General features: G+C 45.0%; 1 protein-coding gene across 2 annotated transcripts in view; it reads right to left on the bottom strand.

Moving 5' to 3' along the window:
• PRKCE (protein kinase C epsilon) overlaps positions 1-20,887 on the bottom strand; it is a 300,957-nt gene extending 280,070 nt beyond the window's left edge. The window contains exon 1 of one of the 2 annotated variants that reach the window (XM_017512713.2): positions 20,699-20,887. The gene's annotated coding sequence lies outside the window, so the exon portion shown is untranslated. The remainder of the gene's footprint in view (positions 1-20,698) is intronic. The other variant, XM_017512711.2, reaches the window with a different exon arrangement.
• Positions 20,888-24,975: the final 4,088 nt, after the last annotated feature.

Genomic DNA, 24,975 nt, shown 5'->3' with positions numbered 1-24,975 from the left:
AAAAAAAAAAAAAAAAAAAAAAAAAAAAAAAAAAAAAAAAAAAAAAAAAAAAAACTGACAGGCTACAACCTCTCATATACAAATGTTCCCAAACTGAGGGGAATATGATAAAAGTCATGAGTGGGAAGAGGGTTTGAGGACGTATTAACCCATTTCCAAGAGGTCGGACTTGAGCTCTCTAAAAGTCGGAATCAGTCCTCAATGCCTTACCTTGTACATTCTACATCACTTTCTGGTCTGTGTGTCTAGGCTTCCCTGAACATCTTACATGGGGCTACCAGACAGAAGATAAAAATACAAGATGCCCAGTTATGTTTCAATTCCAGAAATAATAATTCTTTATAAGTATGTCCCATGTAATATTTGGAACGTAGTTATACTAAAACATTACAGACTTGATCTGAAGTTCACATTTAACAGTGTCCTGTATCTTATCTGCAACCCTAATCCTGCCGGCTCTTTCGGCCTCATCTTCCCTCACAGCCCCAGCTGCTGCAACCCTGTCCCAGGGGGATGGTGAAGCCATACCATTGACACAAAATCCTTCCTCATATCTCAGATGAAGAAAAGGGGCTGCTCTGTCTATGGAGTACCCATTCTTTACTGCTTTATTTTCCTAATAAACTTGTTTTCACTTAAAAAAAAAGGAATAATATTCACAAAATAAGTATTTTTTAAAGCATGTGTTATGTGCCTGTTAGCATACGGAGTAATAACTTCTGAACCAAGATGGCCCTAGGATATTTGTTGCCAGGTGGGGATCCCTTGGAGGACTCCTCATTCACTGACTTATTTAATGAAGTCCCTCTGACTTCCTTCCATTCAACTCCCTTGGGCACTCTGACCACTGAAAACATGACTATTGATAGTGATTCACACTAAAACACATACTGAAATGAAATTATTTAGGCTAGCATTTCCTCAGCAATTATATTATTTGGAACTAAACTATATTCATGTAGGATCCTCCTGGGGGAAAAAAAACCCACACAATTCCATAATCAAATAAGCAGGAAATTGCTATATATGCCCATCTGGGGAAGTCACTGTACATCAGCATGCAAAGGCCTGAGGAGTCTTGCCGTACAGAAACTCCCAGTTGCTTACTCAGGCTCTATCCAAACTTATTTGGCCAGAGTCCACTGAACTCCAGTTCCCTTTTAATAGCTATTAATCCTACAGAGAACACTTTGGATATCAGAAATGTAAATGTTTTTCAAACACAACTGACCCTTGAATTACTGTTTCTTTCTACCCCCTACTTTGGGTCTGGGGACTGGGTTCTTCAGAAGTCTTCCTAGCCAAGCTCCCAGACCAGTGCAGTCAGAGTCTTCCTTGAAGACCTTACCCAAGTTCCAGCTCCAAGAATGTCCCTGACCTTCCTGGCCTCTCCTGCCCACCCTAGCCACTTTCTTGCTTCTGACTTTTCTAGCAACTATTCCCAGCACACCTATTCACACATCCCATGTCCTCGGGATGTTAATCCAAACTATCCTGATCTGACTTTTGCTAGTATTTTCTGATTACTTCATTTGCTAGTATTTTCTGATTACTTCATATTTTAGCTCCTCATGCAGACTTGAAGCTACCCATGGGCAATACCCTCTTGTTGGACCACAGTCCCTTAGAGCAAGATGGGCTGGGCATCGGCAGGCTTTTGGAAAGAGCTTATAGGCAGAATTCTATTCATTGTATTTATTGCACTCATGTTCCAATTACTGTAGGTTTCAGAACAAGGGAAGTTTTCTAAGACAGCCATAAGCTTTCTTCTCTCAAGCACTATGAGGGATAAGAGATGGATCCCAAAGTTGCCTTCTGGGCCCATCTTGTTACACCTAACCATCACCATGCCTGGGTGAACGCTCAATTCCAACACAAGTGGAAGTGGGAAAGACCTAAGAGTGTAAGAAAGTTTCATGAGGGTGAAATAATTTCCTAGTTTATAAGTCAAAATTCCCAAGGACTATGCAGTCTACAACCTAGAAGCTCAGATGATTTCAGTTATTCTGTCTTGGGAAATACCACTTCACTATCCTAAGGCAAAGATGGCCATGTACTCTTACAAAACGTTACAGCAAAATGACCTATTCTTAAACCCTGAATGGACTTTTTTTTTTTACAAACACTGTGTGTGAGCTTCATCACAAACCAAGGCCAGTAGAATACAGATTTCCAAGAGTTCAACTGCATTTCCATATTCTTCAGGGAGCTTTAATCTTCTATCCCAAGACTGACTTAAAAAGAAAAATCTGAGCAACAACAGGAGAGTTCTCTAAGATACATAATGGGAAATGTAAACACATTGTACCAATCAACTGTGCACACACTCCATTATCCCAGTAGCTTATTTCTTTCCATCTCAAGAGAATTATAAAAAAATCCTTCAAACTCTACACTCAGATCTTTAAATAGCCTCAGTTTCCAAGGTGAAATAGACTGATCTTCTAAACGATAACAAGTAAAAAAGCTATCAGCCATATCTCGACTTTTGTAAATTGGTTCTTTTCTAAGACTCAAGTCTTTCCAAGAAGGCCAAGGGCAATCTTTATTGGATCTAGTTCCTAAAGGTATTAAACGAGAAATATGCGATCAGGCTAGCACATTACCTAGGAGGAAATGTTATCAGGTCTGAGCATTTGGCCTTGGATAAGAAACATTTTAACATTCTGAAACATTAATGCTTTGTTTGTCCCCAACTCAATCCTCAAGCGACTGATGAGGAATACTCAACACAGACGGTTTTGTAAGCACAATTGGTACTAAGTTCTGGATTTTGTAGCAATTTTTCTGCATCTCAAATCTCAATGAGATTTCCAGTAAAATGGATTCCAAACATCTATATACACCGAATTTATGATATCAAATCATTTCTGATCATTTAGGACTTAGCCCAAATGTCAATTCATCAGAATCTTTCCCTAGACACCCCAGCTAAAGCATCTCCACCCTACACAGGTGAGGCATGGTTCTCTCTGTGTTAATTACCCAATTCTTTTATCAAAGTTCTTATAGTACCTGTACTGCCTTACTCATTTGTTAAGTGTGGACTCTTCATCTCTCCTTGAGAAAGCAATCTAGATCTCCTTGCAGTCAGGTCCTCAGTATCCCAAAATCTTATGCCTGGCAGCATAAATTTAGGAACAAATTACATTTTTAAAAGATTTTGTTGGCCGGGAGCAGTGGCTCATGCCTATAATCACAGCACTTTGGGAGGCTGAGGCAGGCGGATCACAAGGTCAAGGGATCGAGACCATCCTGACCAACATGGTGAAACCCCGTCTCTACTGAAAAAAAAAAAAAAAAATACGAAAATTAGCTGGGCATGGTGGCATATGCCTGTAGTCCCAGCTACTCAAGAGGCTGAGGCAGGAGAATCGCTTGAACCCAGGAGGCAGAGGTTGCAGTGAACTGAGATCATGCCACTGCACTCTAGCCTGGTGACTGAGCTAGACTCTGTCTAAAAAAAAAAAAAAAAAAAAGCTTTTGTTTTATGGTGGTAAATTACACAAAAATAACTACAATGGTAAATTTTAAGTATATAATTCATTAGCATTAAGTGCCTTCACATTGTTGTGAAACCATCACCACTATCCATCTCCAGAACTTTTTCATCTTCCCAAATTGAAAATCTATACCATTGAACACTAACTCTATTCTGCCCTCCCTCTGGCCCCTGGTACCACCATTCTACCTTCTTCCTCCACTAACTTGACTATTCTAGGACCTCCTGTAAATGGAATCATAGAATATTTGTCCTTTTGTGACTGGCTTGTTTTACTTAGCATAATGTCTTCGACGTTTGTCCATGCTGTGGTATGTATCAGAGTTCCCCTCCTTTTGGGGGTGAATAATATTTGATTGCATGCATATACCACGTTTTATTTATCCGTTCATCTATTGATGGACATTCAGGTTCTTTCCACCTCTTGGCTATTACGAATAATGCTGTTATAAACATTGGTGTGTAAGTATCCATCGGACCCAGTTCCTGCTTCCAGTTCTTTGAGATGTACACCCAGTAGTGGAATTGCTGGATCATATGGTAATTCAATTTTCTGAGGAAATGCCAGGCCATTTTCCACAGGGGCTGCACCATTTCACATGTGCACCAACAACAAACAAGAGTTTCCATTTCCCCACACCCTCATCAATGCTTGTTATTTTCTGGGTTTTCGCCAACTGCGTTTTATCCTAAGCAACAGTTCCCATCTGAATCTGTTGTACATTAGCAGATCTAGTAACGTACAACAGATTTACTGTGTGACTTGGTTTACTGTGTGATATATAGTTAGAGGTCACAGACAGCTAAGTCAAAGTAACTTACCTTTCATAGTCGAGCCTGGGCTAGTAGAAGCCTGGGCTAGTAGAAGAAAGATTTATTTCTGGATATTTGGAGCCCCTTCACGCTTGAAATATAACCAAATGAAAAGACACCCAATTGCCACACAGCTTTCTCCCCATGTGGCGCCCGCCTTTTCTACACACTGCCCTGATCAACAGCAAGTGGAACTTCAGGCAGGAATGCTGTGCACAGCACTAGCCACAGGCCCCGCCACTTCTGAGAGAGCATGGGGCCTTCAGAAACTATAGTGTTGGCCATTAAAACTTGGAAGGGGCTGGGCATGGTAGCTCAAACCTGTAATGTCAGCACTTTGGGAGGCTGAGGTGGGAGGACTGCATGAGCCCAAGGGTTTGAGACCAGCCTAGGCAACATGGCGAAGCCCTGGCTCTAAAAAAAAAATTACAAAAATTAGCCAGACGTGGTGGGGCTCACTTGTGGTCCCAGCCACTTGGGAGGCTGAGGTGGGAGGATCACCTGAGCCTGGGGAGATTGAGGCTGCAGGGAGCCATGATTGTGCCACTCCACCCCTGCCTGGGCAACAGAGTGAGACTCTATCTCAAAAAAATAATTTTAAAAAAGACTTGGAAGGAAGGAGGAGTGGCAATTATAATTATCTAAATGCAATGGCCTGGCTTTATCTTTGCCTAACACTCTAGAAGCCTATAAATGTCAGAAGGAGGGAAAAGTTTAGTTTCCAAAGACAAAGTTTTCAGAGCTATTTGACCTCTGAGAGAATAAGGCCATCTGAGACAACTATTTCCTAAAGCTCCAATCCAGGCTTAGGGAATAAAGCCACCAGTCAAAGCTCTGTCTCCTTTCCCTCAAAACTGCTGCAGTCTGCCTGCCCTGCGGGACTCGGATGCTGAAGAGAAGGTGCTGTGGCCTATTGGACTGTCTCCCCAGCCCCTAGCACAGGGCTTGGCGCAAAGCTGGGAAGGAATACGTGAGTCCTGAAACAATGAGTTGGGTATATGGTCTAGCTGAGAAGATTCAGGGCTGCTTTCTTTTTGGGACATTCCACCCTGACTGACGCCTTTTTCATGGACCAGGCCTTAGAGCTCTGGTAGACCCAAGAGAGGAGTCCTTCACACAAGTCCCTGTGATCGTCATGGCATGGCCTCATGTGAGTTCAGCCAAAGCAGGCCGCCTCCACTCCCGCCTCAGAGCCACCCTAGGAAACCCTGATCTGGTTACAATAGTATTCAAATCCCTTTCTCTACTCCCTGGTCTATTTCTGTGTCCCACCCCTCCCCATCTCCCACACTGGTACTCTCTTCCAGCAGTAGCAGTAGTGGTAATGATAGTAACAGCCAGCTTCATGAATTGCTCTGCAGTTTTATATAGTGCTTCCAATTGCACTGGTTTATTAGATCCTCAGCATAACCAGATAGGAAAGCCCAGGGACCATCTGACTTACTCCAAGTGCTCGAGCAATGTGTGGTGGGACCAAGCTTCCAGACTCCAATGACCCTGTCCTCTTTGAGAGGCTTTCTGCTCCGTAAGTGTTACACAAGTACTTCTTAGTGTCAAAGTCAAATGCCCCATCCTTTGTGGCTGCTCTCTTGCCCACCAAGAAGACAGACAGCTTCCAGCAGGTAGATCTGAATCACACTAACATGCTCAGACTAAACATAATTTCATGTATTTGTGGCTGTTTTAAACTATGCCCACAAATTCTCTCTTACTCCTCCCTTCAGAGGTGAAGCTTAATTCCCCTCCCTCCTAGTGTGGGCTGGACTTAATTACTCGCCCCTAATGAATAAAGAAGGTGAATCAATGAGGTGTGATTTTAGAGAGTAGGCCATAAAAGTCACGTGGCTTCCTCCTCTTTTTGTTTTTGGGAATTAGGCTATTACCAGTCATCTCTATGGTGAGGGACCTGCAGGAGGGAGCCATGCCTGTGCCTTCTGTGTACTTGCCCCACTGCATCCTTAGTGACAGAGATGAAACCGCTGGGCAAGAAGAGGTATATACTTCTGAAAGGGCTGTCATACGGATCGCCAAATTACACCAAAGATTGGGCAAATCGGTATCCTACCACCAGTTTATCCAGGTGTCTCATCATGCCCTGGTCGGCAGTGATTATTAGAAGCCACTTCTTAAATAATTTAATTTTTTGTGATGGAGTTTCGGGAAGAACCATGGAAAGATACGTGAGCAGCTAAGAAAACATTTGTCTCAAATCACATACCACATGTTTTCTCCGTCTCAGTAACCCCTACAATGACCTTGCCTCCTCTTACTTCAACCAGGCTGCGACCAAGGCAGAAAACAGATCATCTCTGTCATGAAAGCCACTGAAATGTGGCCATAAAAAATAGGGCACCATCTCCTCTTGCACCTCTAGACATCTGGCAATGATCATGGGCAAAGTGCCCTCTTCTCCTCTGAACATACTCAATTACATCCTGCTCTGTAACACTACCTACTCTTCTATCCCTTTGACCTATAAAAACGTTCTTCAAATTTTAAAAATAAAAACAAAAAATAAAGATGTATTTTTTTTTTTTTTTTTTGAGATGGAGTCTTGCTTTTTAGCCCAGGCTGGAGTGCAGTGGCATGATCTCGGCTTATTGCAACCTCTGCCTCCAGGGTTCCAGCAATCCTCTGCCTCAACCTCCGGAGTAGCTGGGGTTACAGGTGCCTGCCACCACGCCCAGCTAATTTTTTTGTGTTTTTAGTAGAGATGGGGTTTCACCATGTTGGCCAGGCTGGTCTTGAACTCCTGACCTCTGGATCTACCTGCTTTGACCTCCTAAAGTGCTGGGATTATAGGCATGAGACACCACGCCCGTCCTAAGATGAGGTATTTCCACTAGCACAAAACAAGATGGGCAACCTGACCAAAAAAGGGGCCCTGAATTTCGAGTTAGCATTGATGCTGTCTCTCATAGTGATTACCAAGCTGTGTCCTGAGGAAGATCAGTGTCCGCAGGTCTGCAGGTATTATGTCACCTTCCAAGAGATATAGTCTGAGAATGCTGGCCAAGATTACATGGATGGATGGGCCTATAGATGGCATGAAATGTATTCATGCTGATCCTTACCGAACTAAAGAGTGAAGTTTTCTAGATAATCTGAGTATATGTGTAACACAGTTTTAGATATTTCAAATCACATTATATTTAATCCTATCAATGCAGTTATTAATAGTAATTTTCTTTCTTTTAAGAGATAGGGTCTTGTTCTGTCACCCATGGTGGAATGCTCACAGCTCACAGCAGCCTTAAACTCATGGGCTCAAGGGTTCCTCTCACCTCAGCCTCCCAAGTAGCTAGGAATACAGGCATAAACATTCAGCTAATTTCTTAATTTTTTATTGAGATGGGATCTCACTATGTTGCCCAGGCTGGCTTGAACTTCTGGCCTTAAGTAATGCTCCCATCTCAGTCTCCCAAAGCGCTGAGATTACAGGCACGAGCCATGGTGCCCTGACAGCCACTTTCTCATATGTCCTTGCTTCAAAGGCTACACATGAAGCTCTAGTGCATATAGGAGTCACTGCTGCATACTCAGGAGAGCATATTCAATCTCAGGATTATTTGCCAACTGCCTATGTTTTCTCTGCAATCTACTCCAATAAAAGTATCTGTGCACTGCACTACTTTGATAAGAGGTATATTGACTCAAAATTGCCTATTGTCGTGTAAGTATTTACGCACGTTTCCCAAAAAAACCAGTTTCTTGATTTGAATATGTAAACCTAGTATATAAAAGCCAGAAAAGAGGAGTTCAGAAAAAAAGCAACAGGGGGAAAGACAGGCAACAGGCATGTGGGTGGTCGTAACATCTTTTGGGAACAGCATTTCCAAGGAGACAGAATGGAGCAAAAACTCTTAGGCTCCCTCCCAGCCACAGCCATGTAAAGTCCATGACTTTCATCCGGGTGCAATGGCGCGAGCACGCAGGCCCCACTAGTCAGGAGGCAGAAGGCTGCCTGAGCTCCAGAGTTCGAGTCCAGACTGGGCAAGATAGCAAGACTCCAACCTCTAAAATTTAACAAAAAGTCCATGACTTTCAAATTTCTTCCCTTAGATCCTACACAGACCATTCTAGGTACGGCTGGGATAATCAATCTACAAAGAGCAAAGTTAAGTGACTTGGACAAGACAACATAGCCACGTTGAAGAACAAGACCCAGCTATGATTGCACCACAAAGGGGCAACATCTAGGTTAGCATACACTAATTTGTGGATGACCACCCCACTCCTGCACATCCAGGACAACCACTGTGCCATGCCCCCGCTATACCTGAAGTGCCCTCCTCCATCTGAGGCCTTCCTCATGGACAGTGTCACACGGTGAATTTCACCACAGCCCAGACATCAGCACCTCTGGGAACCCCTTGCCTGCACCCTCCAACCTTCTCTATCACAGCCCCAACCCCTGCGGCCCTATAGCGCTTCCTCTACACCTGCACACCTGCATGGATCAGACTTCACTGAGCTCACTCCTTCTCTCCTAATACACTGCAATAGGGACCATGTCCTTTTCCACTAGGTTTCCCCAGCCCCTAACAGAGCATAAGGGCTCAGTACAATTTGATTCAGCAGAGATGGAAAAGCTGACGTCATCTACCCTGCATGCCATTAGAGTGACTTATACCAAAGGAATAAAACATGATCATTTTTGCATAAACTCAGAAAAGCATTTTTTTTCCTCTCTCTAACCAAATTGAAGAAGAATTAATTGGGTGTTTCCTGGTGTCCTAACAGTTATTTCTTTTTAAATCACCACGTCTGCGTTGGCTTGGGCAGCTGAACCATGTATCCCGACCACCCAGGGGCCAGCCAGATGACACCACGTGTAGAGACACAGTCAGGCCTCCCCTCACTGTACAGCCGAGGCTTGTTTTAATGAAAAAGTCCCACTTTCTTCCCCCACCAAAGCTCCCTTAAGTCCATATAACTCACTGTGGCTGGAAGGCACTGGTACTATAGCTGTATGTGTTCTGAAGGGGCACGTCTACAGCTGATGGTGGCCAGAAGTGAGAAAACAGAGAGCAGTCTGAAAACATGTGCCTAATCCACCCCACTCAGCCTGAAGACAACTTACTTCCTTTCCCAAGAGACACCTGGGCGCCTTTTCATTCTCCCTACTATGTGGCCAAACCCTCACAACTAATGCTTAAGTTCTGAAGTTTATCCAGGTAGAGACAGAATCATTGAGGACATTTATGAGCTCACTCAAAACAAACAGGCCTGGCATGGTGGCTCATGCCTGTAATCCCAGCACTTTGGGAGGCCGAGACAGATCACCTGAGGTCGGGAGTTTGAGACCAGCCTGGCCAATATGGCGAAACCCTGTCTCTCCTAAAAATACAAAAATAATCCAGGCACAGTGGCGGGCACCTGTAATCCCAGCTACTCAGAAGGCTGAGGCAGGAGAATTGCTTGAACCTAGGAGGCACAGGTTGCAGTGAGCCGAGATGGCGCCACTGCACTCCAGCCTGGGCAACAGGGTGAGACTATGTCTCAAACAAACGAAAAACACAAAAGACAAAACACAACTTTTTTCTACTTTAGAGGAAGTGGAAGGGCACTACTCTGTGTGCCAGACATCATGGAGAATGTTTCACATGCACCGTCAATCCACCCTCACGTCCACTCCAGGAAAGTTTCACTAACATTTGTCCTAGAGTGAAGAGAAGCACATTTCAGACAAGCTAAGTAACTCGCCCATGGCCACCTTCCTTCACATCCTGCAAGGATGCCTCATCTCAAGAGAGTCTTCAGCGTCGACTAAATGATGCTGACTCCAGAGCGTTCCATCTAGTCTGCCCTCTATCTCACGTTTATCCTATTGATTTTTATTGGCCTCTTTATTGGACTCAGCTTCTTTCCCTTAAGATGTCGCTACCTGGCATTAACCAGGTGTTCACTGCTCAAAGTAATCAGTTTCCTCAATCTTCCTTTATTAAACAACCTGTTTCCTTATCACTCCCCACCTGTAACCCACCCCCCAGCAATTCTGCTTCAGAGTGCTCGGCTGGCTAAAATCAGCTCTAAAAGAGACTTTCAAAAGCTGGTAACACAACAACTCTCATTACCACTAGTCAACAGACATGCCCTATTGAACACCTAGTATGTGCCAACCCCTAGTGACAATGTGTATGGGCTGCAGGGCGTGGAAGGGAGCAGGACAGTGTTTGGGTGCCTACTATGCCCAGGGGCATTACACATTACCTCTTTAATCTGGGGTACATTTACATCCATTTTACAAATGAGCAAACTGATACCTAGGTTACAAGTCCCTTGTGTGGAAACAGAGAGCCTAGGATTGTGGCCATAGAGCCCCAGCCTCTCCGGGAGGCCTCTTTATGCTGCCTGGCACCGTGCAAATAGTCTTCCACCATACAAAGGAACAGACCAGCTGCGGTCCTCGGGAGCTCACCGAATAGTTGAGAAGCCTGGCTGTTCATTAAAAAAACCCTGCAGTTCAAGTGAGTATTTGCAGGGGGATCAATGAGTTGGCAAATAAGAGTGGCCCGTAAGGTGGGAAGAGCAGAGCACTGGGGGAGGCTCCAAGCAGAAAGACATGAGCCAGGCCAGGCATGGAATCTCACGCCTATAATCCCAGCACTTTGGGAGGCCGAGGCAGGTAGATCACCTGAGGTCAGGAGTTCAAAACCAGCCTGGCCAACATGGTGAAACCCCATCTGTACCAAAAATGCAAGAATTAGCCAGGTGTGGTGGCAGGTGCCTGTAGTCCCAGCTACTTGGGAGCCTGAGGCAGGAGAATCGCTTGAGCGCAGGAGGCGGAGGTTGCAGTGAACAGAGATCGCGCCACTACACTCCAGCCTGGGTCACAGAACGAGACTCCGTCTCAAAAGAAAAAAAAAAAAGAAAGACATGAGCCAGGCTGTGCTGTGGGAGCTGAGGGACAGCCTCTCCCTGTGAGTCCATCACCCTGACCCCGGCACACCGCAACCATTTTCACAGGTCATGCCCTTCTATCACCAAATCTCCCCAAGTTTTCTAAAGGAACAGGCAACTTCTTTCCACCAAACTGTTCCACTGAGCGCTGCACGTGCCCTGACCCTTCCCAGCTTTCCCTTCTCATTCTTCTGCATGTGAACTTTGCTGTGAATATGGCCTTCGGGGTCCTGTGAAGGCCGCAAACAGCCCAACTTGGAGAGCCCCTTTCAACACTTCTCTGAGCAGCGGGATGAGGCAATGGGAAAGCGGGCAGGAGGCCCAGGCTGACTTTCATGGTGAATTCCCTGAGCCCCCTGGAGATGCTGCCCTTGAGAAGTCATCAATCAGCAGCCACCCTGGGGGGTACATTACTGACTGCTGCACATTTCTGGTCTCTCTTTCTGCAAACAAAATGATACATATCAAGGTTCTGCATTGGTGCAGGCTGTGAGGACAATCTATTTGCTATTGGTGTGTGTCAGGTAAATCCATGTCCCATGAGGCCAATTTTTCTCAAGCACATGCCACTTTCACTTTTATTTATACAGACACATTCTTGAGTCTCTGGCAAATGATGCTACATTTGCTTCTGGGCCACCGCCAGAGCAGCCTTTAAACCAGGTGGGCACTCAGTACAGCTGGGAAGCATACAACCAAACCAACTCCATTTGGTCTGGAACACAAACAGAGCACAGACTCAACCACACCGCCTTTCCAAAGGCACTGGTCCCCCTCCTCCCTGACTCCAGCTTCCCTACGTCCTCAAGTCCTGAGCTTGTCAACACTCAACTTATGACTTATGCACTTTACTTTCCTGAGCCTAGTTTTTTTTTTCCTCTCCTCTCTTATGAGGAAAAAAAAAAAAAAGGATCAAATACCTAGTGAGCCTCCGTTCATCCACCACTGTGCTGGGCTATAAGAGACATGCAAAGAACAGTAGAATGCTGTCCAGTGACTTCCTCCATCTAAGTGGGCAGACATGGGACACGAAAGGGCTTGCTGCGCAATGCACACTTGCGCCATGGGAGCTCACAAAACGCTGTCACCTCTCCCTGGGGAGGTCAGCAGAACAGATTGCGTTGGGCAGAGAGCAGAGGGGCAAGCCTTCTGGAAAACAGAACCATCAAAAAGCAATCACGGAGGTGGTAAGCGTCAAGGTGTTTGGGGACCTGCTTACGTGCAGAGAAAGGATTCTTGAGGGGCGGATAAGGCTGGAAACAGAAGCCAGGTGTTAACTGTGGAGAGTGGGGCCAAGGTAAGCCGGTAGCCTTTGCCTTCCATGAGGAAGATATCAGATTTGAGCCACCGTGTTGTTTTGCTTGACACGAATGCTGCGGCAGCACTGTGGAGGAAGATGTGGGGACGGGAGCCACTGGAAGCAGCAAGTCTGTACCAGAGATTCGGAGGCACCTGACAGTGAGGAGCACCTGGGCTAGCGTGGTTGCCATGGGAATAGAAAAGCAGGAGCGACAGACACACATGGCATATTTAAGGAGATCCAAGGCCTTGTGACTGAGAACAAGGGAGAGGAAGCAGCCCAAAGTAACAGTGATATACATAGCGGACATTTGGTGGCTTAGCACTGCAACCCCCATTCTATGTGGGGAAGATTCCCCACTGCTTGGTTCTTGATGGAAGGCAGAGCCCCACGTCTTCTATAGAAGCCGAAGCAGTCCAACATAGTTTTTCCTCCTGCTGTTCAGTGTGTGACCCACCTTATTCACAGAGTCCCACCTGGGACCTGGAAACTTGAGGGCGTGAAAAGGACACAGGGATGGTTTAGGATTCAATCCCAGAGGGGGCATTCGGTAGTGACAGCCAGCATCAGGATGGGAGCAACGGTGACAGCTTTTGTGGTCCCACTTGGGCCAAGCTTCCTTGGCATGGGAGAGTGTGCTTTGCCCACAATATACCAGCCTGGCCATTTCTTTTTTAGTTATGCAATGGGCTTCCAAAAAGTTCCTGGAGTCAGAATCACTTTCCATTGTTGGCTGACAACTAACAATATCAAATCCAACCCAATATCTATGCCCTTCCTAAAAGCCCTCATCTTCAAGTACTCAGACCACATAGCCGCCAGCTCTGCTGAGCAGACAAAGCAAGCAACTTCGTTGAGCACCTAACTTATGCTCGCTTCTGTCGGCCAACAGTCCAAGGTCCCACTGGACTATGCGCTCTCAGGACAGGGGTCTAACAACTTCTCAACCCACTTCTGTTGCATAATTCCACTCTATCCAACAAAATCTGACCTTACCCCATCCCTCAACCAGCACAGTGCCTTGCACAGGGTAGGCAATCCATATACCTGTAGAGCCTCCTGAATGTATTCATTCTAGGCAAAAATCTGAAAAGTCCCTCATGAGTTAAAAGTACATATTGCTATGATGTGTAGAAAGTTTTGAAAAGACCAGGTGTGGTGGCTCACACTTGTAATCCCAGCACTTTGGGAGGCTGAAGCGGGCAGATCACTTGAGGCCAGGAGTTCGAGACAAGCCTGGCCAACATGGTGAAACCCCCATCTCTACTAAAAATACAAAAATTAGCCAGGCGTGGTGGTGGGCACCTATAATCCCAGCTACTTGGGAGGCTGAAGTATGAGAATTGCTTGAACCGGGGAGGTGGAGGTTGCAGTTTTGAAAGATATTAAGAAACAGAAGGAACAGAGAGTACTGTGTACTGAAGCATTTCTAGGACAGTTTCAAAATAATCCAAGGGGAAGAGGAAATGGGTACAAGTACAGATGAAGCAAGACTGGCCATGGGTGGTAACTGAGCTAGGAATAGTTCATGGGAACTATATTATTCTCTCTGCTTTTGATATTGAAACATTCCATAATAAAAGCTTTAAAAGATTAAATCATAACCACCAAAATGGAAATGACTGACTATCCTTAAGAGTCTAAGCACCAAGGGAGAGGACTCAAATCTCCGGTAACGGTGATAAGTAATTGCTCCGGAACAGACAGTAAGACCTGAGCTCCATGTATTAGAAAAAAACTGGGATTCAGTAATAATGCTAAACCTCCATTTACTAAAGTGCTTTCAGGGAAAAAAGGCACTTCAATAAGGGAATCACCACTGAGGATTTGAGTCCAAAGAGCACAGAAGGGCAAAGGGGTAGTGATTCTACCCTCTGCACAGCTCATGCAGTTCCAGTCCACATATTAATCTTTGTGGTAACTGGAGGAGGAGTGCATGACCTCTGTGTACATATGAGGTTGGTATCAATCGCAGAATATCAAGTTCACTAAATCAGAACACATAAAAACGTAGAGAGCCAGAAACATGCTCATAATTCTGCAGATGTAACTTCTGTAATTCTGGAGCTGCCATTTCCCATTCCTGGGAAGTCTATTTAAGGCATGCCTGGCTTCCTATGGGAACACACCTAGTGTTAAGAAGCACTCAGATCTGAGTGCTTCCCCCAACCCACCAATAGTCAGTACTGTGTTTAAATACTTAAGAAGAAACTTCAAAAAGGACTTGCCTGAGAATGACACACATACCACAAACTGTTAAGTAGTTAATGTAAAAAATCAAAATCAACGGGAGATTTGCTGTAAGACACAAGTTCATCTTTAAAGGTGTCTTCTCTCACCCTGTTCTGCATCATCCAGTTTTTGGAGGGCGCTTATGGACTGTTTATGCTTGGGGCGATTCTCATCACTGTCCCTGGACCTTGCTGTCCTGGCCGCGAGTCCTTATAAGGTGGAGTCTGCTTTCTCCCGCCCTCCATACATTTCACGTGGTACCACTGCAGCTGTCAGCTCTCCTGCACTGACACCCCACAACGTGTTCCCCTCCCCCGATTCGCTATGCTCTTAGTCTCCCAGCTCCTGCCCCAGCTGCCCCTATTTTCCTTAAGCTAAATGCAGTTCCTTCTCCATAACACCATCTGTTTCTATAACAGGGCAACGCAAATGATATGTGGTCTACAGATAATTAGTATTCTGTTGTAATTTCTAATTATGATCACAGGTTACTTCCTTGCAGGTATCTCAGAATAAGTCTCAGGCCATCTGGATTCCTAAGAGAACCCCACGCAGGCTGGTTTTGCTGATCAAGCTCTCCCTGCTTTTGGTTCTCCTTGAAGGGCAAAGCACCATCTGTACTTGAGGAAATCTTATCATCTTGATGGTAAACGTTCCTGATGGAGGCTATTGAAAAGGTTAACTCTCTGGAAATCAAGCAAGCGTTTTCTCCATGGTACTCCCTGGCTTCCTCTTGGAAAGAGTATTTCTGGCCAGGTGCCGTGGCTCACCCTTGTAATCCCAGCACTTTGGGAGGCCAAGACAGGTGGATCACCTGAAGTCAGGGGTTCGAGACCAGCCTGGACAACATGGTGAAACCCCGTCTCTACTGAAAATACAAAAAATAGCCAGGCGTAGTGGTGGGCACCTGTAATCCCAGCTACTGGGGAGGCTGAGGCAGGAGAACTGCTTGAACCCAGGAGGCAGAGGTTGCATTGAGCCAAGATCGCATCATTGCACTCCTGCCTGGGTGACAAGAATGAAACTCCAGCAAAAGAAAGACTGTATGTTGGGAAATACTACTTCTGCATTTTTTAAAGATGAGGCCTTCCTGTGGCCAAATGTCTGGGGAACACTTGCATGCTGTATTAGCATAGTAAAGGCTCGACAACTAAGACAGCTTCTTAACATACCCTTTCCCCAAATAATACATACTGAGACTAGAGTTCTCCAGAACTCCTTGGGCTGTTCCAAGTGCAGCTTAACAACAGTTTCAAAGCAGCTAAGCAGGAGCTGGAAGACAAGCCCAGGACCTTTTGCTACTTTTAATTCTTTGCCATCTGTTATATCGGGAATCATCCACACACACATTCCCAAAAAGATTCACAACCATTCCACGTTCTGGCTATAACCTCAGTTCCGTTTTCATCTGCTGACTCTGGAAATCTACGTCCGTTTCTAATGATCACAGATCATAGGAGACACAGTGGCTCGGTTTCCAGCACACATTCTATCCTTCTACTGTGCCCACCTGTCCTGCAGAAGATGGGAGGCTAAGGCCAACTCTCAAACTCCCTGCAGCTACAGTTCCAGATATGATTTAGGTTGAGCCAGTTAGATGTGCTTTTGTGAAATTCAGAACACCAAAGTGAGGCAGAGACCACATTTTGGCAGCAGCTGCCATTTGCTCAGCAAGCAAAGTCCAAGAAGCACCTGGTTCTTCTATGACAGTTTTAGCCAATGTTGCAGCATCCAAGTACCAGCTTCGTGGGTTCCAGGAGGCAGGACCAGGACATCATTTGCAGGTGCTGATCATAGCAGATGTGGCATGGTTCTAGAACCATAAGAGTCATGGCTTCCTGATTGTGGTATGCTCTCAATTGTGGCTGTTGCAATGTGGTTCTGGAGAAATGGCTTCATCTGTAGGAGGGGCACAGCTTCCTTGGTGGTCTAGTTCTGCAGTATGGTTCCAAGGTACTTATTCCTGAAACTGCCACCTAGAGACCTTTGTCTTCAGAACTCTTAATAGTTCTGTTAAGTCATTTAATTCCTTATAATAAATCCCTTCTTCAAATTTGCTGTAGTATATTCTGCTTTTTATAACTGAACCTCGACCCACACCCTAACTCAAGCCGTGTTCCAGCAAGGATGATCTAGCTTCTCAGTCTCACCTTGACGGCTGTGGAATTTCAGACATAGATCACTATCTACTGTCCAGCTAAGTGGGAAGCCTTCTGCATATGATTGATTGTGGCCAAAATCCTAAGAGTATAACCTGCAAAGCTGGGCTTTCTGCAAACCAAGCATGCATCATCCTGGGTCAGATCCATAGGGAGGCCCTGCCTACCAAGCAGGAATGAGGCTAAAATCCTGGAGGAGCAACACTGTTATAAGCCACCACAGACAGACACCATATAAAAACCCAGGCATCAGAGTTCACAAGAAGGAGCAATACTCCTGGGTTCTAATTACATGTTACTTAAACTCTGAGTTTCTGACCCAACACCGTACTGCCACATGAGGCTAGTGACATCATCCACCTCATACAAGGATAGGAAAGAACTTGAGAGTAGACCTGAAAGGTCTTCGGAAAAAAGTATTCTAGTAAAGAATGACATTTATAACTACTACCGTTATTACTAGCGTTCAAGAATCATAACCAAGAAGAGAGGGACCTTTTCCCACACTTTTAAAGATACTTGCTAAGTCTTTAATACTTATAACTTTTCAGCATATTGGCATTTAAAGAAAAAGGTTTATGAGTTTCATAAAAAATCAGCGAAGTGCAATGCTTCCTTTAGATTACAGCCAAGCGTTGGAAAGGTTTTAAAAAGTCATTTGACTTCAGTATTGTCAAGACTCATTGCAGGGTTACTGTTATCATGTCAGTTGCATTTTTGTGCTGTTCTCCCACATGGCTGGAATATTTCCTGTACCCACGTAGTTAGGTAGTTCTGGATTTTTATTGTTGCTGTTTATGTTTAAGCAAGCCTGTTGCTTCACTTTTTAATGCAACAAAAGTCAGCATGGTAGGTTTACTGCTAGCATTAAAATGCCAAGTCCCCTCTAAGCAAATCCTCTTCACACAATCTCAAAGTGTGCTCTAAAATAGCCAGATAGCCATGAGCAGGGATTCCCAGGAAGAGACAGAACAGGCAGGAAAGCAGGCGGCAGCCAGACACAGGCTAAGGAGCTCAGAGTGGGAGTGGGTTAGGAATTGGGACAATTGACAGAGAGGAAATGAGAGTCACCTGCAGCCAGAGCGCCCTGGCTGAGGACAGTTCTGCAAGCACCTCACCATGCGGTCTAGGGCCAAGAACAGAAATTGTCCAGCATGTGAAGTCCAGAGCTCATGGCCAGGACAGGTAAGGGTTCCACCTGCCAGGAAGCACTGGGTCAGTGGCAAGACGCCCAGGTAGGACTCTTGAAGAGGAAGTGGAGGAGCAGGATGCCACTGATCAGGGAGTCCAATGGGAAGATTTGGATTCTGGGGAAGGGTGGGTCCAACATTCTTTACAAACCTGATTCTTGGATTTACATTGTTAAAAGAGCCTTCATTAAAAAGCAATTCCATGGGATTTCTCCGAGACTCCTTCATGCATTTAAAATAAGATTTTGCTTTTTAAATTATCTTACACACACATTTTGGGAAAATAACAAAAATCAAAGCACCTCAAACCTACAAATCTGTGGATTTTTTTAACCACGAGAAAATCCATTTTACACTGCAATATGAAATCGTAGGAGTTGCCGTAACCCCCAAATATTCACTTTAGGAGGAAGTGTTTGCTTCTCCAGCTAAAGCAAGAGAACTAAATCCTATTTGTTGTCAACAACAGTCAGAGAAATTTGGCTGGGCTATGACTATGCACTGTCCAAATAGCCATCCGGGCCAGAGGCAATCAGACAGATATATTAATTCATGTAGATTAACTTTTTAAAATGAAATGGGCCAGGCTTGTGTAGGAAGACATGTTTCAAAATATACACAGCCACTCTCTCTCTCCAACCCAATTAATAGCAGCGACTTCTTCCAAGGACACTGGAGAAGGAGCTGCAAATATAAATGTCCCAGGCAGAAGGTCTGAAAGCAAGGCCTTCTGAAGAGAGCTTTGCTCTGTTCCCTAGGGTCGAGGAAAAAAAAAAAAAAAAAAAAAAGGAAGCTTTGTCAGGTCTCTTCCCTTCAGACATACACATCATTTTATTTGGAAGTCACATGGTGTGATTAAATTTAACTGGGTGGAGCAGTGGAAAACCACAGTATTAACAACATAATTCTTTTTGGGGAAGGATTCATTCTGCCAAGCCCAAAAGATAATTCTGAAAGCTCCAAGCCACTAGCTGCTTTCAACATTTGTTTTAAATCCAGAGAGACCAAGTTTTAAGAAGTATACCTCTGCTCATCGTGGCATTGTTTCTAATAACCAAAATACTGAAAACTTCCTGGATTTTCACTTGGACTCTTGGTAATAGATATATATATATATATATATGGACCACATATAATAGATCACATGCAGCTTATGTAATCAGACATGTGTCTGTGTCCATGTGCATGTACACAGGTGCAATTTCTAGAAGGACACAGAAGTAAGCAGAAGTCATCTCTGGGGAGTAGAACTGGTTAAGGAAAGGGCGTCTTTCGCTCTTCACCTCTCTGTGCTGGTTGAATTTTTACAACGAGCAAGTCTTACTTCCATAAATTGGAAAAACTAGCCATGAAAACATTTTTTAAAAATCACTTTAGGAGCCCACAGGCCAGGAACTCTGAAGAGCTCATTGTTGACTGGCTCAGTTACCAACAAGCTGTAGAGGTGGAAACGTTTTACAGCTGCAAAATTTCTTGCAGTTTACAAGGCATACGCTAACTCCCTTCGTTCCCATAACATTATCAAAGGTGTCGAGACAAGACACTTCCTGCCACAGTTACTGCTCCCATTTTACCTCCACAGAAATGGGGGCTTTAGAGGCTAGAGGACTTGCCTAAGACCACAGGAGTTGCAGAACAGAGAGATCTGGACTTGAACCCAGGCCTCTTCCTCACCACCATACTGCTGTCATGCTGTGAACCCTGGACACGTCACTTCCGGTTTTGGTTTACCCAGCAACAAAAGGGAGGCTTTATCATAGGTATCCTTTCCCCAAGTGAGTCAACAGTAGCACTGCTATTTTATCAAGGAGGAAACTGAACTCAGAGGTTGAGTAACTTGCTCAGGGGCAGAACTTGAACTCAGAACCCTCTCGCCCCACCTCCAGGCTGAGATGCCAGGCCTCTCCAGACGTTCCCCTCCACCTGAAGTAGTGCTGGTTTCAGGACCCAGATGTTCACAACAGTCCTGGTTGTTTGCAAAAACAAGTATTCTAAAAACTGTGACAGGGAGGGGCTGGATGACAGTCCACAACGCCACCCACTCTCAAGGCAGTTGCTAAAAACCCAGCTCTGTGCCCCAGAAGGCCTTGGGCAGTCTCAAGGATTCTGAGTGACTCTGTAATAAGGGAAAAACCTCAGCTCTGCAACGCATTGATAATGTGGGAAGCAAGCTCCAAGAACTCCTAGGACTTCTCCCCAAAGCCCAAGCCCCTCCCCAGGCAGAGAGAAGGGAGTTTCCCACACACTCTTCTGCCTGTGTGTGACCCACACCCTGTTCCCATAGTGGCTGTGCAGAAAGGACATGCCAGCCCCGTTTGCCCTTCCTTCCAGTGTGACAGGGAGGACAATCCCTTCCTAAGGAACTGACAGACATGATGTAGGGAGTGTAGCATGGCATGGTAGCTGTGCGGACTCAATCTCAGCACAGCCATGAGAATAACTGTAAATGTGTAAGAACTATAGTATACACTGAATGCCTCCCACTCCAAAAAGGCAAAACCCCACCCAGATGAGCAAGAGGAAGGGACCCGTGAGGCTGGCGCTTGTGGAGAAGGGTAGCTCTGCTCTGCCTGTGCCCCCAGCACGATGGGGAACTCACCTCTAGGAGCCTTCTCGACTCTGTGCCTGGCTCCTGCAGGCCATCAGACACTGGCCACCGCTATGTCAGCAGCAGGGGCTGAAGCGGGCTCCCCCTGGGTCTTCACCCACACCACGGGCCAGCCAAGAGTCATCCCTACAGGGCGCCTTGCAGTCCTCTCTGGATTGCGCTGCAGCCCTACAGCTTTCCGACAATGCAAGCTCAGTGACCAGTTAATCTCCACAAAATCCAAATCCATACTTGGCTCTATTCAAGAGCAATCTGTTTCAGGTAGTCCTCAAACGGCAGCACTGACATGCAGTGAATACACAGAATGGCTGGCTGGAGGAATGAGAGTCAGTACCTCACAGAAGTACTACAATGTGAATTTGAATATAGGAGACTTTTTTCTCTTTTTTTACCCAACTAAAATTTAAGCCCAGAGTGCCAAGTATTTGAGCAGCGACTGGCCGTCGCCACTCACTACTGCAGAGTGTGGTTTCAGTCCGGCTTTGCCAGATGAACACGTGTCAAGCCTCTGCATTTCCGAGGCAGCGGCCAGCATTATTAGCTTCCAAGTCCTTTTGAAGGGAGGCTGCTTGCTTGTCCTGCCAGAGGTGATGACAGAAGCCAGAGCTTCCCTGGAATCAGCAGACTCGGAGGTGCCACGTGAACATTTAAGCAACATTGACTGCAGGCCCAGAGGGGCAAGTGGAATCAGATTCCAGCTCTTCAGGCAGGCTCCTTTCTGCTCCCTGTCTTCTCGGTCCTTCTCTTCCATTGGTGAACAGGCCTCCAGGGTCAAGGAGTAATTGAGAATAGGCCAATTTTCTGAATAGCTCAGGAAAGAAAAACACTCAAATATAACCGTAAGAAAAAGCATCTAGGAGAAAGCCAATCAGCCACTGTTTATTCTGCAGCAACGATTTTCCAAACATCATTTTTCTCTGGAGTAGTTGAACTCAAGTCCCTAAGACATCTTTGAATTTGTCAATCCCAGCAATGGAAGAGGACCCAGTACCACAGAGTAACTCATCCAATGAAACTTCAGACTACTATGAGACTGTGGACAATGGAGCAAAGATGCTGCATTAACCCACGTGTGATGCCTGAGTACAAATATTATTAGCAACCCACACGCAGAACTACATGGCTACAGGAGATACTTCAGCTGTCTTGGAGGACAGTACCAAGAGACAACTGACATGAAAACAAAGGCGCTGAAACTTCACAGCTTCTACATGGAGGTATGTCACCATGGCATCCTCAACCTGAAACTCGAAACCCGGCCTCCACACATTAGCTACAATATCGTGAGATCGGAAGGAAAACATGTAGGTGAGACAAGTCGCCAAAGCAGAACAAACTACTACAACACGTGTCGTATTTTCATTTCTACACTTGAAAAATATTAACTCATGCTCAGCTTGTGCCTTTCTACAGAAACACCCTTCCCGTCTGGTCAGTCAGACCTGACAGATCAGCGTTTTGGAAACAGCCCATAAACCCAATGGAAGGCAGGAAAATGTTGCCTTAGACTATTGTCCTGACAACACACAGAGCTCCACGTGCTCCCGCAGTCTTCGAGGTACCACTGAGCTTCTAGTTTCTAGTTAACCGCACAACTACACATAACCCTGGGCAGCCCTGGGCAGCTAGTTACAATTCAGTCTTGTCCCTTCAATAGTAAAGAGTAAGATTAAGGACACAGAGCCGGAAGGGCTGTTTGCAACTTGGCTCTATCTCATGTTGTGTGACGTAGGCAAGTGAGTCCATCTTGCTGGGCCTTAGTTTCCTCATCTGTAAGATATGGGGATGATTACAGCACCTACTACATAATGACGTCAAGATAATTAAAATCCTTCTTGGGGAAGAGTAAGCACATGTAAGAGTTGGCTATTCTATATTTAGAGCATATTAAGGACCAATGAAGCACTTTGAATACAAAAACTTTTCATTGCAATCACTATGTTTATAAATTTTTGACTTGGATACTTAAATGTTAAGTACCACTATATCCAAAAATAGTAATGAGGCCTAGAAATTCTATTTAAAATGTGTCCACCTAAGTGTTTTAAAATGTGTCCACCTGGATTGCAACACTTGTGTCACCCTTTGTTTTTCAGCCTGTACAAGACGAAATTAGATACAGCATGTTCTATATATGGATTCCCTTAATTTCCTGGCTCTGCTTCTCCAGACAGACACTACAGAGCAGGAGAAGGTGGGCTCATTAAGATACCAGCTGCAGGCCCTGAGGGCAAATGCACCCTGAAATCTTGAAAGAGCTGTTCTGAGTCCTTACTATTTAGTTCTTTCTTACTGATCTATGATAATGAAAGCGACAAGTAGTGCTTCTTAATAGGACTGTACTCAAACCACGGTAGTCCTTGGTTTCTGGCCAAACCCTATACAAATACTCTGCTGCATTCTTTCCTAGAGACCGGATATTTATTGTGCACCTACGATGAACTAGCCTCTGTGTGAGGCACTGGTATACATATACTCCTGCTCTTACACAGCCATCCAGGGAGTAAACAGATTGTCTTAATAAAAAATATACATAAAATTATAAATTGAGGTAAATGCCAAGAAGAAAAAAATCAGGGTTATAAAAGTGTAAAACAAGGAGACCTAGTTAAGATTGGGCCTGGCCAAGTCTCTCTGTAAGAGGTGATATTCAAAGTGAGTCCTCCATTTCTCATACTACAAGTAGAGCTACCATATAATCCACCAATGCTACTATGGGGCATTTATCCAAAGGAAAGAAAACCATTACATCCAAGAGACATCTGTATCCCTCTCCTCATGTTTACTACAGCACTAGTCACAATGACCAAGATATGGAATCAACTAATCTGGTAACAGATTAATGGACAAAGAAAATGTGGTACATCAACATAACAGAACACTCTTCAGCCATAAAAAAGAATGAAATCTTGTCATTTGCAGCAATGTAGATGGAACTGGAGGACACTACGTAAAATAAGCCAGGAGCAGACAAGTTAAGCGCTGCATGCTTTCACTCATGTGGAAGCTAAAAGAAGTTGATCTCCTAGAGGTAAAAGGAGAAAAAAAGATGCTAGAGACTGGGAAGGGTAGGGGGAAGAGGGTATTGGAAGAGATTTGTTAAAGGATACAAAATCACAGCTAGGTTAGAGGAGTAAATTCTAGCATTCTATACCACTGTAGGATTAATATCATTTCAAATAGCTAGGAGTAGGATATTAACCTTCCCAACACAAAGAAATGATAAGAGTTGGAGATTGTGGATATGCTAATTATCCTGATCTGATTGCTATACAATATATGTATCAAAACATTACCAGTGCCCTGTGAATATGTATAATTGAAATGGGAAATTTCCCTTGACCCTTTCACAGGCCTTGTGACAGGAGTGTCTCACTCACTCGGCCCACAGCTCTCAATTCCTCGTGGGAGGGGAAGCAGGCTGGTGAGAGGGTACAGGAGCCAGAGCAAGTTACTTTGGATGCTAGCAGGAGCAAAATTCCATGCAGGCCCTACGGCAGCATCCGTCAGGGAGTACCCACAACCCCAGAAGCCCAGGGGGCATGTGTCACAGGAAGTCCTCTTTTAGCTTTGCCATCTGTGGACAGCTTAAGTGTTTAACAGCTCAGCGGACCCTCCGCCTTTTTGCAAGGGCAGAAGGTCAGTGTGACCACTTTCTGTAACCTGAGCTCTTGTCCAGGGTCCAGGAAAAATCAGGTCACATGAATGAATTCAAGGATTGTAAATGTAGGGGATTTTACTGCCAATGGAAGTGGCTCTCAGCAGGAAAGGGAGCTGGAAAGTGGATGGAGTGGGAAGATATTCTTCCCCTGAAGTCTGGCTGTCCCAGATGGACTCTTCTAGCCACCAAAGTCACGCCATCAAGCTGTTTCTTTGAAGTCAAGCTGCATCTCTCTGATGTTCAGCTGCTTCTTCTCTTTTCCCCTTCTTTGCTCTCCATCAGACGAGCTCGGGGTTTTTATGTGCAGGATGCAGAGGCAGGGTGGGCTGGGGTGGCTTTGGAAAAGGCAACATTTGAGCAGGAAAACAGGAATGTAAAATCTCCCTTTGGGCTGTGGTTTCAGGCTTGAGAGTGGGGCCCCTGCCAGGGACCCTGCCCTTTTCTGCCTACAATTGATCTGCCTCCTGTCCCTATCATAATTATTTTATGTCAATTTAAAAAGATGTCTACAAAGAGAAAGTTGGTTTTAAAAAAGACAGCAAGAGCAAAATTTGCTTTTCAATTGCCAGCATGAAGAGAAATGGAGAAAATACTAATGAAATAGATT

The sequence above is a fragment of the Cebus imitator genome, unplaced genomic scaffold (assembly GCF_001604975.1).
Source record: "Cebus imitator isolate Cc_AM_T3 unplaced genomic scaffold, Cebus_imitator-1.0 Scaffold476, whole genome shotgun sequence".
NCBI classification, from domain to species: Eukaryota; Metazoa; Chordata; class Mammalia; order Primates; family Cebidae; genus Cebus; species Cebus imitator.
This window is presented reverse-complemented; position numbering and strand designations above follow the sequence as displayed.